Source organism: Octodon degus, unplaced genomic scaffold, assembly GCF_000260255.1.
Source record: "Octodon degus isolate 3935 unplaced genomic scaffold, OctDeg1.0 scaffold00164, whole genome shotgun sequence".
Lineage (NCBI taxonomy): Eukaryota > Metazoa > Chordata > Mammalia > Rodentia > Octodontidae > Octodon > Octodon degus.
Window position 1 is genome coordinate 2,029,485 of NW_004524740.1, and position 6,774 is coordinate 2,036,258.

The 6,774-nt window shown below is 41.5% G+C and overlaps 1 protein-coding gene across 1 annotated transcript in view; it reads right to left on the reverse strand.

Annotated features, from left to right (window-relative positions):
• Positions 1–6,774, reverse strand: part of Aatf (apoptosis antagonizing transcription factor) — a 106,708-nt gene that overhangs the window by 14,585 nt on the left and 85,349 nt on the right. The gene's annotated exons all lie outside the window — the stretch shown is intronic.

A 6,774-nucleotide genomic window follows, 5' to 3' on the forward strand; every position in this document is an offset into this window, starting at 1 on the left:
TTGCTAAGCTTGTTCTAAGTAGGTGCTTTAGACCACTGAGCCATCTCACCAGCCCCTAAGAACCTATTCTAAGACATAAGTAAACCTGCAATGTAAGTTTCTGCAAAACTATGCTCACTGCAGCATTATCACAAATGAAGGAAAAACAGAAGCAGCCCAAATGTCTCACAATAAAGATATTCCAGAACATTTTTTATGTTATTTATTTAGGTAGTAAACGTTGAACCCAGGGAGCTATATTCCCATTCCTTTTATTTTTTTTTCCCGGACCTGGGGATTGAACTCAGGCCCTTGTGCTTGCCAGGCAAGCGCTTATTCTACTGAGCAAGCTCCCCGGCCCCTCCCATTCCTTTTAGTATTCTATTTTGAGACAGGGTCTCACTAAGTCACTCAGCTGCCCAGACTGGACTCAAACTTGTGGTCCTCCTGCCTGAGGCCCCAAGAGTGCTGGGATTAAGCAGGTGGGTATCACCAAGTCAAAAGCATGTTAGTGCTTTAAATTTTCTGTTTAAAAATTTTTTTTCTAAAGAAGTTTTTCATTAATTGAGATAGCCTGGCATAGTGGTGTATGCCTATAGTCTCAGCTTTGGCACAAGGATAAATTCAAGCCCAGCCTGAGCAACTTGACCCTGTCTCAAAAAATAAAATGAAGGGTTTGGTGTGTAACTTAGTGCTATAGCTCAGTGTGAAGGCCCTGAGCACAAGGCTGGTAGCAGTGGGCACTTGCCTTTGGTATATTATTTCCATATATTTCTCTCTCTCTTTTTTTTGTAAGACAGGGTCTCAATATTGCCCAGGCTGGCCTTGAATTTATGGCAATCCTCCTGCCTCAGCCTCCCAAGTGCTGGGATTACAAGCATGCACCAGCATGCCTGGCTCCACGTAGTTCTAAATGTGGTGAGTTCCTTGAAACAGTGATGGGGGCAGGAGATGCATTCCTACATACACATATTGGCTCTGCTACTTGCTGTCTAACTTGGGCAAGTTACTCACTAGCTCTATGTCTTAGTAGTAGTACAACATGCAGATGTCAACCACCTTACTAGTTTCTTACATAAACTGAATGCAAATCTATACAAGGGGTTTAGGGAAAGCTTGTATACAAGATACAGCAAATGCTCAATAAGTGGATGTGATTTTCACCTATGTCATTTCATTGCCAATCAGAAACAGCCAGCAGACTTACGATGGCTCAATTTTGGCATCCTAACGCTGGCTCTGTGATCACGTGAGAAACAACACACATAAATAACTACTCTAGATTAAGTCAAAAAAGTAGCTATTGTCTAACCACTTGCAAGTTACTCAATTGTGATTAATATAAAATTTGTAAGACACAATATTTTTAGAAAGCCAGCACTAATAAAGTAAAAGAACTTCAACAAATCCTTAAGAGAAATATTTAGGCCAAGCATGGTGGCATCACACTGCTGAACAAGGTGGGCATGATGCACATGCTCATAATCCCTGCAGTCTGGGAGGAAGAGAATTCCAAGTTTGAGCCCAGTCTGGCAATAAAAAGACCCTATCTCAAAAATAAATAATGAAAGGGCTGGGGCAGTGATTCATGGGAAGGCCCCGGGTTCGGTCTCCAGTTGTGTGTGTGTGTGTGTGTGTGTGTGTGTGTGTGTGCACAGGTGGTGCCTGAATAGCAGCAAATCAAGAAAAAGAGAAGAAACAAGAGCAGTGTTTTCTTCCCAATCTTGTTTTAAGACTTGGGCCCAAGTCTCAGGCTTCAACTTGGGTGTTTCTTTGTCCTTTGACTTTACTGGGAGGAAGCCCCTGGCTCTGCAGTGGACACCATCTTTAATGATGATGTATAGGTCCTTTCCCCTTGGCAGTGCTGGAGGGGTTAAACATGTGACACCACCCGCCTGAGTAGCAACAAGCGAATTATAAACTGTGTCAATCCGAGTTAATGCAAAGCTGTAATCCTCTTTAACAAGAGATCAAATCACTGCTATGAGTTATGTTCGTTCTGTAATCTGATAAGGAAGAGAGGGAACCACTAATAAAAGAGTAATGGGAGCCTTTAATGATGCTGGTAAAAGGTAGCACCAGTTAAAACACTGCTCTTGTTCCTGCTGATTAGATCGATGTTGCATATTTGCTTGGACTTGTTTCACCTGTCAGAATAACCTGTGTCCTTTAGGAGATAAAAAGCCTCAGAGAAAACAACTGTATTTTAAGGATTCTTGCCTGCGAGTTTTTAACCAAGAGAAAATGATCTATGGAGGGTATTTCTGGGGTTATTAGCAGATGTGCTCTCAAATGCTGAGCAAGCTGTGCTAGAATATTTCACCATGAGCAGTGAATATTTCTATCAAAGACAGAGGCAAGGCAGGCAAGAAGTAAGCGATGCTTAAGGTAACCTCTGAGTTACAACTGGGGGAAAAACAGTGTCAGGATATGCAGTCTTAAGCATAAAAATAATGTTTTGGGGGAAGGCCCAAACACAAAAGGCAAGCTGAGCACAAACTGCCTACAGCAGCAGCGATGGTGGCGAAGCGCCTCCAAGATGGGACTGCACCTGTGCGCTGCTTTACTAAAACCTCTGACGTAAGACAGTAACATGCTTAGTACTTTCCACTAAGGATCCTCCCCGTTCTTTTTTCAAAGGCAAAAGCTTTATAAACGGAAGGTGGTTTTTAATTTGGAAAATGTGTCCTGAAAATTAAATCCTTCCTTTCCTACTGAGAATTTAAGTTCTTTGCATAAGGAATGGAGTATCTCTACAATGTCAATGTTGCTACCATTTTTGGAATTAGAAAAAAAAGCCACACAGAAAAAACACAATAACCTACATGTTTAATGAGCAGTACTAGAATCAAGCAGTCTGTGCAAGGCAAACCCTGACTTTCTCTAGCACATCCAGTTCTCACTTGGAACTCTCCTTGCCGACAGCACAAACGCCACCAGCCACAGGTCGGCAGCTGCCACGGATGCCTTCCCAGCAGCCTCAGTGGCTGGCATTGCAGGACCTCTCCACCTGCCTCATTGCCCTGCTCCCCCCAACAGTCACATTAGCATTTGCCCCCTGAATTCTATCCACACAACCAATGACAAAGATTTGTGAAAGTTTGTGTCAACACGCAAGAAGTGGTTAGTATTTCTGTAATGCCCACCTGAATTCTTCACTGTCTGAATCACAGCAAGAGATCATTTGCTTTTTTACAGCAAACTCCCTCTGGTCTAACAGAACCCTGAGGTTTTATACCATGTAAAGTAAGCTCTGTTTCTAAAACGTCCTTTAGGAGCTTAGATAATTTCAACACAGAAGTGCCTAGCAGCCCTGCAAATCGCATCAGCACCTAGTGGCCTGCTGCCCTTCAGTGTGACAATGCACTTAGCGGGTTGCCCGGCCAGCAAGTGCTGACCCTCCCTCTCCCAGCTCACTAGCACACTCACAGGGTTCCCTACTTTGCAGCCAAGACGACTCAGAAGGGCAGCTGGTGCCTGCGAAAAGTATCAAGGGTTCAGCAAAGCCAGTGTCGCAATGGCTCGTGGTGACCTCCTCCCTTCTGTGCAAATGTATAATGTAAGAATGATGAGGAATTTCAGTGCCAGGGAAGTTCCTCAGGCACACATCAGAAACCATGCTTCCTAAAGCAGAAAAGCACAGGTCTGCTGGGCCAGGGATCCTAAAGCACCAAGGCTTACGTTACACTTTCACTAACAAAAGAGGCCTCAAAGCAGACAGACCAGTACCCCAAGTATGCCTAGAAAGAAATGCCCCCAAAGGGAAACTTGGTAACAGGGACTCAGCAGAGCCATTTTGCATTTTATTATTGATGGATGGATTGATTGATTGTATTTTAGGGAAGGGTCTACAGAGTGCTCAGCGTGGCACTACTAGATCGGACTTGTAGTGATCCGCCTGTTTACAGCCTCCCAAGAGCTGGGATTATAGGCATGTGCCACCACACCCAGTCTCAATTGCCGGCTCAGCTTGCCCTGGGGGTGGGGCCCGCACAGTAGCACTTCGCATTTTAAAAGTTTTTTTTTTTTTTAAATATATCACTTAGGGGCCGAGGAGATGGCTCAGTGGAATAAGCACTTCCCTGGCAAGCGTGAGGGCCTGAGTTCAATCCCTGGTTCCACAAAAAAAAAAAAAAAAAAATTATTGTCTCATTGCTATAAGTTTATCAATAAAAACTTTGAAAAGAAAAACAAAACAAAAAAAGCTAAAACCCAAAATAAATAAATACATAAATAAATAAATCACTTAAAAAAATCCAAGCATATGTTTTTGTTTTTTCCCCTGAGAGAGCATCTTACTGTATGGAAGTTCAGGCTGGCCTTGTACTTACTAAGCAGCTGAGGCTGGCCTCAAACTTGGGTGACCTGGTGATCCTCCTGCCTCTGCCCCTCAAGTGCTGGGATTTCAGGTGTGCACCACACCTGGCAGAAAAAAATCTGCATCAGCAAAAACTAACACTATGACCACATCATAGGAGGAAAAAAATAACGAAGATGCCACTAGCCTTTAAAGATAGAGCATCTTTCCTTCTTGCCCTTACCGAGAGCCTGTGTTCCACTTTCAATTCATTTACTGAGCTCACATGGGCAAATAGCATGGGAAATACAAGGACAACCACAAGGCTGCCCTCCCAAAACTGCACACCACCATGGACTCATTCAATTCAGGTGTGTATGCAGACAATACACTGAAGCCAGAACCACTGAGGACGGAGTGGGGTGCTTTCCGTACAAGGGGAGCAGCCCTGGGAACTGGGATCAGATGGGCAGGACACTTCCTATTACCTGTGTTTTGCCATAATTAAAGAAGGGGGCTGTGGTTAAAAAGCATTTAAAAGCCAGTTTGTGCAGAAGCTAGGGGTGGAAAAAGTGGTTTCATCTGTATACTTCAAATAAGAAATAATCAGAACTTTACAGCTGCCACTCTACATTTTACCTATGTCATTTTTAAAATGAAAATATCTTTTCTCTGTTGATACAAATACAAGCTTATTGTAAAAAATTCAAATACTACAGGGCCTGCCAAATAGCTCAGTGGATTAAAGTGACTACAAGCAGGGGCAGGGACTAGAGTTCGATTCCTGGGCCTGCTGCGCCGGCCCCACCCCTGGGGCATGCTGAGACAGCAACTGAGGCTGGGCGTGGTGGCGCACATCTGTAATCCCAGCTCTTGGGAGGCTGTAAACTGGAGGATCACTAGTAGTGACACCCTGAACACCCTGTAGACCCTTCCCTAAAATACATTTAAAAAACCAAAAACACTACAGAAACACATACAACAGGGAGTTAAAACATCTTTTATTATACCCAACAATACAGTTTGATGTCACTATTTGAGAGCTTTTTAAAAAAATTTATATTTTGCTGAATTTTAAAGAGAAAATAAAATTCCAAAATAAGATAATAGAAGAGTAGCAATGGTTACTACATTGCAAATTGTTACCTTTCAATTACTCAGAGAACAAGATATCAGCATTTAATTTGACATATTATATTACCACAAACCTTTCTTTTCAATAAGCTAAGAGAAAGTAGTAGTATGACTATCTTAACTATCTTTTATATATTTTTTCTTTTTGTGCATTTCCCTTCCTTCGTTTCATCCATTCCCCCATCCAAGTTGCTCTTTACTTTTGAACTGTCTTCCTATTTTACAATACCTAGTACACATTTTGGATCTTACTCTTTCAGCTTTTCACACAAGGGAGACAATATGATGTTTACAAATGTGCATTTGGGTTTATTTCACATATGAGCATATTCTCAAAGTTGTATCTATTTACTTGTAAAAGTCTCAGTACTCCATTATATAAAGACCACATCTTTTTGATCCATTCCTCGGTTGATGGGCATTTGGATTGTTTCCAAGATTTGGTTATTACAAATTGTATTGCTATAAACATGGATGCAGATAAGTTGCTGTGGTATAATTCAATCGTTCTGAGAAAATACTCAGAAGGGGAATATCTTCTAGGTCAAATGGAACCCCTAACCCTAATTTACTGAGTACTCTCCACACTGATTACACCAGTCTACAATTCCATCAACAGTAGAGAATGGTTTCTTTATCCCAATAGTCTCTCCAGCATTTGTTACTGGCTGATTTCTTGATAAGAGCCATTCTTTCTAGAGTGATATGCTCTCACTGTTGCTTTAATTTGCATTTCTCAAATGATCAGAGATGTTGAAAATTTTTTTTCATATACTTGCTGTTTGTATTTTATCTGAAAACTGTTTATTTTACCTCACGCCCATTTTTGGATTAGGTCTTTAAATTTGGGAAGTCTGGTATTTTTTTTAGTTCTGTATATGTTCTCTGTAGTAATCTGTTGTCTGAGAAACAGCCAGCAAACATTTCCCTACTGTAGGTTGTCTCTTCACTCTGTTGGTTTCTCTTGCTGTATAAAAGCTCTTTATAAGATGAGACCCCACTTGCTAATTCTTTGTGGGTGTTACTATGCAATCAGGGTTTTATTCATAGTCTTTGCTTCAGTCTTTTCCCAAAGTCTTGCCAATGTCTTCAAGCATTTTATTCTATTTTCAACCAGATTTAATGTTTGTCTTAATATAGATCTTTCATTCATTTCAAATTTAGTTTAGTGCATGGTGAAAGATATGGGTGCAATTTTAATCTCTGGCAGAAATGTGCAGAGCCAGTTTTTCCACCATCATCTTTTTACGTGATCTTTCTTCTGGTGAATGTGTCTGGCACCCCCGTCACAGATAAAATGGCTATGTGTGCAATTGTTTCTGCATCTTCTAATCTGTTCAACTGAACTTCAGATCTGTTGTTTG